Source organism: Propithecus coquereli, unplaced genomic scaffold (genome assembly GCF_000956105.1).
Source record: "Propithecus coquereli isolate 6110/MARCELLA unplaced genomic scaffold, Pcoq_1.0 Scaffold27, whole genome shotgun sequence".
NCBI lineage: Eukaryota > Metazoa > Chordata > Mammalia > Primates > Indriidae > Propithecus > Propithecus coquereli.
This window is the reverse complement of record NW_012148285.1, coordinates 10,122,648-10,131,517: the sequence shown is the minus strand read 5'-3', so window position 1 is coordinate 10,131,517 and position 8,870 is coordinate 10,122,648.

The window sequence follows — 8,870 nt, the reverse complement described above, 5'->3', positions numbered from 1 at the left end:
ATAATTTTTTTAAAAGTGGTTTGAAAGAGGTCACTTTCTAGAAAACCCCTCAGGGTACAGTATACAAGACAGCCTCAGAGTCCTTTATCTACTCCTTGCTCCTGTCTTGTCTTGAAGATAAGATTTCTTTTTCTATTACTCTCCCTCATCTCAGAGGCTGACGCTATCTGGTAGGAACCAGATGACCAGTTCTGGGATGAGGAGTGGATCTATGGGACTTGGGCTTGACTACATGATGAAGGCTAATAGCAAGTGACAGAGAAATCAGTGCAAACTGGATATTTCAGAAATAATTGAAAAGATGAAATAAAAAAACCAAACACCTAGAAAAATCTGCCACTACATTTAGTATGAGCCCACAGCTAACTCCATAGCCTAAATAAAAGTATCAGGAAAAGATAAACACAAGGTTATTTTAAGAGGAAGGTAAAACAAGGAGGGAAAGCCAAGCCTTTATTGATGAACTGGACGAGAATATCCAACTCCTCTATTACAGGAGTCCAACTCCATAATTTCAAAGAGACTGTGTTAGGAGTGGCCTGGGTTTTAAGGCAGAATCAGGACAAACACAGACATATTTTGAGTTGTAACTGACTCTCAGTCACAGTGCAGAGGTTCGTAGAAATCAAATCTCTGTCCACCTTGAGTCCTCAACTAGTTCAGCACCACGGACAGAACACAGGCCATAGTGTCTCCACATTTGGTCTCTGCTTTTCCTTAAGATCACATCTTAAAGCAGAAGAAATTGATCACAAGGAATCCCAGTCAAGCTACAAGAGGGAAGATTTATAGACCCATATATAAATGGTTTATAAAATCCAAGAGAGGGAATGAAGGCTGGACAGAAGGCCCTGTGACCAAGAGATGATAAGCCCCTACTTTCTCTGTTATCTCTTAGCAGTGGTCATGGGTTGTGATCTTCATGATGTCTCCTAGGAAGTTCAGAGTCAAGGGTGTAGTTTGCCTATCACGAGTGGTTAAGGATATAATAATATGCATTTTAAGCCCCATTTCTGGCTTCTTCTTATTGCTCTACTCTTCTATTTTTTAATTAGCTTTGCATCTACTTTGAATTTGGGCTTTCTCTTTTGATGTTACACATTCTTTGGTGTCATAAGATATATTTTCTAGAAAAAAATCATTCAAATATCAAATTAAAACATCTGCTTGAACATACACTGACATGCATGCACATGTGTGATCACATGATCTACATACAAATACTTATTTCTCTCATAAGACTACCCCCTTATACAATAATAACGACAACAAAAAAAAATTGAGAGCATTTCATAAGCAACATGAAAACAGAAGCAATACATAAAGTGTGTAGGAAATGGAATTAGTGGGGTTATTTTGCTATTTCTACAGGGACTTTAAATTTCTAGACTGCCAAATATGAAAGATGGGGTTTGCAAAGATCACTGAAAAAATCAGTTCTATTTCATATGACCCTTGGCAATGTAACTTTACCATCCTTCTTATCAGGAGCCAGAGATTGTTTCCCTGCACCCTGAGTGTGGGCCCAGTAACTTGCTTTGATCAGTAGGAAATGGTGGCAGTGACATTGGGTGAGTTTGGGAGTCTAAATTTCAACAGGTTTTACAGCAACCACCTTCACTCTCCTAGAATGCTTCTCTGAGACCACCAAGTAAGGAAATAGGTCCAGCCTATTGAAGAATGAGGAGTCACATGGAAATAACCAAGGTACCCCTATCAGCAGCCAGTCTGCTGCAGTCCACAGAGCAAGTTCGTGCCAGAGGCTAGATGAGAAATTAGATCTTCAAATCTCTAATCTCAGGTCTTTGAAAAGTGTGTTGAGCACTGTGACTCTCCTCTGCAGAAGAAGACAGCTGTTATGAGATCAGAAGTCTGTGATATAGTGGGAAAGAGACCACAATCAGTGTCAAACGCAGAGCTCTAGTCCTAGCCCAGTTAACAACTTGCTGTGTATGTATAAGCAAGTAAAATGACCCCTCTGGTTCTCAACCCCCTCATCTGTGTGATGAGCACATTGGAGAAGCAAGTCTCCAACGCCCCTTTAAGTTCTAATAGTCCCTGATTGTGTGACTCCAACTCACGCCTTCCCAGCTCTTTATCACAGTGGGAGCCCAGGGATTTTACCATGACAGGCTGGAAGCCTGTGAGGGGGAGGCAGGGGGTTGCATTTCATTCTGTCAGCTCCCTTTCTTCTAAAGGGTAACATTGTCACTCACGGCTTATCTTGCTGGGAACTTTCCTTAATGGTTTAGTTGGATTCAGGCTCAAATTAATCATCCTGGGCAACAGGCAACATGACAAACTCATCACTAATTAATTGGCAGCGACACAGGATACCGCGTTCCCTGGTGCAGAAGGTCTGTTTCTAAATCAGCTTCCATCCCCCTAGGTCTTAACGACAGTGCGCCACTTCATTCCCTGTGTGTTCATCTTGGCTAAAAGCGTAGGTGAATGCCCACCATGGGGAAGAATATCGAAGGGAAGATTCAATTCAGGAAAGTGTGATTCTGTTTACATCTTCATTCCCAAAACCAGTCTTGTATTTAAGGGAGATGTCTGCTTTGGCTACCTTCCGTAAATGAAAATGTTTGCCCTTTCGTAGTGTTAAACAAAAAATTCAATATTGCTACATGTGCAATACCGTAGAAGTCAAAACTAGATCATACCATGAACTATTTTGAACTGGCTTTGAACTTTTCTTTTCGACAGAATTTTGTATCAAAGAGATTTATTCACACTCAACTGTGCACAGAACACACCACCTATGTTCGATGCTGAATCCCCAGCGCATAGAACAGGAAATGTTTGTCAAATCTCTCTTACAAAACAATTACACTTATTTTCTCTACTTTCTCACCCTTCATTAATTCCTCAAATCACAGTATTCTTGCTTTCATCTCCACTCCAGTGATGTCAGCATTAGTCAGGATTCTTCGAATATTATAATATTCTTCAAGTATTATAAAATGTATAAACACAATTCAAACTAGCTTAGGCAAAAAAAAAAAAAAAAGGAATTTTTGCATCGTGTGTCCGGGAAGAAAGTTGGAGTAGCTCACAATGATCAAAGGAAAAGATTTGAGAGTTTGAGACTTGCAGATTCATCATATAACTCAATGCTCCCAGAAATCAATCAATCCACAAGCCAACTCCTCTCTCTTTTTCTCTCTCTCTCCCCTCCTCCCTCCCTTCCTGCTTCCCTCCCTCTCTCCCTTCTCCCATTACTAATTCTTGTCTGCTCCTCTTGGTTTCTCTTTGTTTGCTGACTTCATCTTTTCTTTCTGCATAAGGACTTTTTCTCCATGACTGAAAGCAACTCCCTAGTTATGTTTTTCTAGAACCTTGACCCCAAGAACAAGAAATGAACTTCCATACCAGGTCCAGAGCAACCTTAGACACATGGTTAAGGGAATGAAAAACTGATTGGCTGGGCAAGGTCATATGTCCCCCCTCCACACATACTTTGAGGTCAGGGGAAGACATGAAACTTAAGACACTTTCTTCACTGACACAAGAAAAGAGATAGCAAAGCAAGCTAGGGAAACAGAGACTAGTCTACTCTGATTCCTTTGTGGACATTCCAATATCAACAGACACATTTCTTCTTTATTTTCCTTTACTCATCTGCAGCATATAGCCCTATTTGCCACTCACTCCTCCTGAAGACGTGTGTTTTCATTGGCTTAGGCAATACTAACTGCCATGGACTGAATTGTGTCCCCCAAAATTCAAATGTTGAAACCCTAACCCCTCCCCCATGTGACTGTATTGGCAACAGGGCCTTCAAAGACGTGATTACGGTTGAATGATGGCATAAGGGTGCAGCCCTGGTCCAACAGGATGGTGGACTTACGAGAAGAGGAAGAGATAGCGGATCTCTGTCTCTGTTTCTGTCTGTCTCTCTCTCTCTCCCCCCACCATGTAAGAACACTGTGAGAAGGCCACCCCAGAACCCTGTCATGCTGCTAGCACTCTGATCTCAGGCTTTCTGCCCTCAGAACTGTAAGAAAATAAATGAAAATAAATTCCTGTTATGCAAGCCACCCAGTCTATGGTATTTTATTATGGCAATCCAAACTGACTAATGCCAACCTAGTCCAGTTTTTCTCTTCTCTCTCTGATATTTTATCCTTCTATACTCTTTTATGGGTTGATCTTTTTAAACCTAGCCCCATATTTTCAATTGTCGTTATCACTTTGGCCTCCCAGATATAAGCTTCAGCTCAGATTTCCCACATAAGCTACATACTAACACATCCTGCTGCCACGAAATAGTTCTACTGGTGCCTCAAACTCAGAAGTCCAAAACTGGACACGTTATCTTCTCCCAAAGCCTCTCGTCCGTCCACGTTTCCACCCACGCTCTTCTCTGGGAATGGACCTGCATTCGCCCATCAGCTGAGGGTGTCAACATTACATCCTTCTCCCTCCCTCGGGTGCAAACACTCACCAGATTCTATTTATTATACCAATCAAATCGTTCTAGAATGCTTTCATTTATCTTCATTCCTGCTGACAACACCTTCGTGAAAGCGACCATCATTGATCAGCCGAATTTCTGTGACACCCCCCTGAGAGGTCTCCGCAATGATAGTTCTGCTTTCTGTAGTCTCTTCTGCACTCTGCAGCCCAAACCTGACTATGCTGTTCCTCAGCGTGAAGCTCAGCGCAAGTGAGAGATCCTGCCCTGTTTCCCTCCCATTAACCTCTCCAGCAATAGTTCTTACAATTTCCCCTCACGCTCTTTATTTTGTCCGTGTGGATATACTTACAATTCTTTTCAATGGTATCATGCTCACTAATGCCTCTGAATGTTTGAACATCTATTCCATCTAAAAATTCCTTTCCATTCTTCTTTGCCTGATTAGCTCCCCTACTCCTTCTAGTTTCAGCTTAGCTGATGTTCCCCTAGGAAGCCTTCCCTTCCCTCCAAATATAATTAGGTTCTTAGGGGATATCACAGACCATGTGATTAATTTTATTGTAGAACCACTTCACAGTATTGTACATGATGTGCTTCCATTTTCCCTCTTCTATTGGGAGTTCCTTAAGGAACTGGAAGTTCTTTAATGATAGGAGTAGTGCTTGGTGTCTGTCATAGATACTTAATTAATATTTGTTTAATAAGTGAGTCGATGAGGTAATGAGTAAGATATATAGATACAAAAATATACAAACACATACCCACACTCCAGTTGCATGGCGTCTGTAATTCATTAAGCTCAGCTCTTACAAAAATTAAGAATAAAAACAAAAACAAAAATTCCCCTCGGCTTTATCTTTTCTTACTGAGAGTCTGTTTGTAAGGCCTCTAAGAAGTATCATTTTTATGGCTTTATATATAAGGTCAAGTAGTTTATTTGGGCTTTATGGTAACTTCATTACCTTCTCCTTGAAAATCTATTCTCTCCATCAATTCTGCCATCCTGGGATACTTTTGATCTGCAAATGAAGATCTGTTTTATCAGTGATTATCCCCTAGTGATAAACAAACCCACATCAAAGCTCTCGGATAGACTTTGCCAAGGACATATTCCTCCTTGTTACTCTTTTCCGTAATATAGGTTTAATTTTTTTCCCTAATCACTGTGGAATAAACATACTGGCTGTTATATTTTACCCAGACAAGTGGCTTACTCAGATTTGTATGCTTGTTTTATCTGGGCTCTTGAGTCCAATTTCATACCGGTATGAGTACATTTAATGACAAAGAAAATGTCTGGAGACGGTAGTTACTGAAAAATAGGATAGAAAATTGTAAGTAGAGATTTCTGGTTTAAAGTGCACGACCAAAATGGCAATAGAAAAATATACATATGAAGAAACAATCCATAGCAGAACTAAAAAATGGGAGAAGTATCACCAATACATTGTGATGGAAGAGAAAAGCAGCTGGGAGAGATTGGTAATGAAAATAGAAGGTTAAAGAACAAATGCACCATGGGCTATCAGCAGGGTGAGTAATTAAAAGGCAGAGCAGTTAGGCCAGGCCCTGGCTTTATCTGACATTTGTACTTAGGATAATGTACAGATCTCTAACCCAGAAATTCATAGATCCAAAGTGGGATCTATGGCCAGAGGAGTGGGGCTGTGCCTCAGATAACTTACAGCTTCCAGGAAAGACAGGGAGATCACGTATTCAAAAAAAAAATCTTCCATGGACATATTTGAAACTCGGACTTGGTGGGGGGGTGACCAAGGGCAACATACATAACCTAAATATCTGTACCCCCATAATATGCTGAAATAAAAGAAAAAAAATAAATCCCACTTGGTCTCACATCCCTCCTCTATTCACTTCTCTTATAAAAAACATAGGATTTAAGGCCTTTATAATCCAAATCTGTATCTATTGCCAAGAGAACATGCAATGTCCCTTGAGCTGAAGAATCACCTCCCAGGTGCCAACATCATTCGATTTAAATCTCATCAATGATTATGAGCAGCAACCAATAAATATCATATATTTCAATAAACCTAACAGTGTGGAGAAGAATTCCAAAATACAATAAACAACGTGTAAGGGAAGAAGTAACACAATAAACCAAATGAGACTTACAGAGCTATCATGTCAAGGAGAAAGAACAGGCTGCTAAGGAAAAGAAACAACCAGAACTCTCAAAAACAGAATTTTAAAACCGTCATTGCCAAACTAAAAACTAGAATTTAATAGATGGATGGTCTGCACAGAAGAATGGATATCACGGAATACTAAAAATTGGACTTGGATACTCAGCTGAGAAACTCACTCATAACTGGTGAACAAAAGTCAAACATGGGGTGGAGGGGTAGACGTTAGGATCCATGACAGATCTATCTAAAAGATCCAACACCTATTTGGTAAGTGTTCCAGAAAGAATGAAAGAGTGGAAATTATCAAATAAATAGCAAAGATATTTTTTTTTCTGAGTTGAAGAAAGGTCCGATCAGGTCATCAGCAGGGATATTTCATTTATTCAACCATTTTTTTTATTGACCACTTGTGTGACAGGCACTATTTTACATGCAGTGATAAAGAATACAAATATCGCCTCTAAATATAGCCTCGTGACATTATCTGAATTCCAGATATTAAAGTAAAATGATCAGCTTTTCTGCTTTAGCCCATGATAGAGTAGCTTGTACTGGGCTAGTCTTTCCACTGTAAACAACCATAAAAATAGACAAAATATGCAAGCCAACAGATCTTCAAGAAAGCACATGGCTGTGAGTGTTGACAGAAGGGACCATCCTAGGTGAGCCCTGCGATTACACAGCTCTCTGCGTGGGGGGAGATTTCCCAGCGTGACGCAGAGAACTTCGAGTCCACGCAGAGTACAGCAGCTCTGCTATGGTGGAGAAATCGTGGCAAACGTTTCACAAAATCAAGATAAAAAACAAACGGTGAGTTATATCGTTCAAGAAGCTCAGTACACATAAACACAACCAGACTTAGGAACTATATAGTCAAAATGTGGAAAACAAAAGATAAAAAACTTTTCAAAGTAGAGAAATAAAAATGTAGGGGAACAAGGATAAAAAATGTCACTAACTTCTCATTAGAAACAAGGGAGGCCAGAAACAATAGAACAATATCTTTAATGTTCTGGAGGAAAAAAATAAAACCTGGCAATTCAAAAGTTTATATACAGCAAAAAATTGCCTTCAAAATCAGGCGTGAAGTATCGGCATTTTTAGGTAAATGAAACCTGCGAGAATACATTGCCAGCAGGCCTGCATCAGAAGAAATGTGAGGCCGGGCACAGTGGCTCACGCCTGTAATCCTAGCACTCCGGGAGGCCAAGGCGGGCAGATTGTTTGAGCTCAGGAGTTGGAAACCAGCCTGAGCAAGAGCGAGACCCTGTCTCTACTGAAAATAGAAAGAAATTAGCTGGACAACTAAAAATATATATAGAAAAAATTAGCCAGGCATGGTGGCGCATGCCTGTAGTCCCAGCTACCTGGGAGGCTGAGGCAGGAGGATCGCTTGAGTCCAGGAGTGTGAGGTTGCTGTGAACTAGGCTGATGCCATGGCACTCACTCTAGCCAGGGCAACAGAGTGAGACTCTGATTCAAAAAAAAAAAAAAAGAGGAAGAAATGTGAAAGGAGATCATTTAAACTAAAGGAAAATAATACCACATAGAAACTTGGATGTACGTAAAAAAAGAATGAGCACTGGAAATCACAAAGAAGTAAATAAATGTAAAATACTATGTTTTCTTTCTTCTCATACTTTTCTTAAAAGAACAATGAATAAAAAATAATACCACGTTAAGTGGGGCTTAAAACAAACGCAGAGGTAAAACTACATAAACAAGCATATGAGGCATACGGGTTCTGGGTAATGAAGTTACACTGTTGTAAGGTTATTATATTTTTGAAGCGTGAAAGGTGAAGGATGAAGTAAGAACTAGGAAGGTGGGAAGTGGCGCAGATAGAAAGTGAAAAAGAGGAACATTTTGGAAGCAGAAATTATAAATTATCAGAGTAAAGTATTAAAGAGTACAATGATCCTGTATAAGCTCTGATCAGTTAAGAACAGACACTGTTAATATTTTCTGAACACAATAGAATTAAATTTGCAATTAATAACTGTAATGTATCTACCAAAACCCTCTAAATGCTTGGAAATTAAGCAAAACGCTTCTTAAAAATTTGTAAGTGAAAGAGGAAATCACAAGGAAAATTCTAAAATATTTTAAACTGAATGATAATAAAAACAAAATATATCAAAATGTTGTTATTTGCTAAAGCACTCTTTAGAAGGAAACGTTAAGTGCCTATTTTAGAAGAGAAGGAAGGTATGAAATCAATGTCTCAGATTGCACTTTAAGAAAGCAGAAAAAGAGAAAGGTAAAGAGAACATGCAATGTCCCTTGAGCTGAAGAAT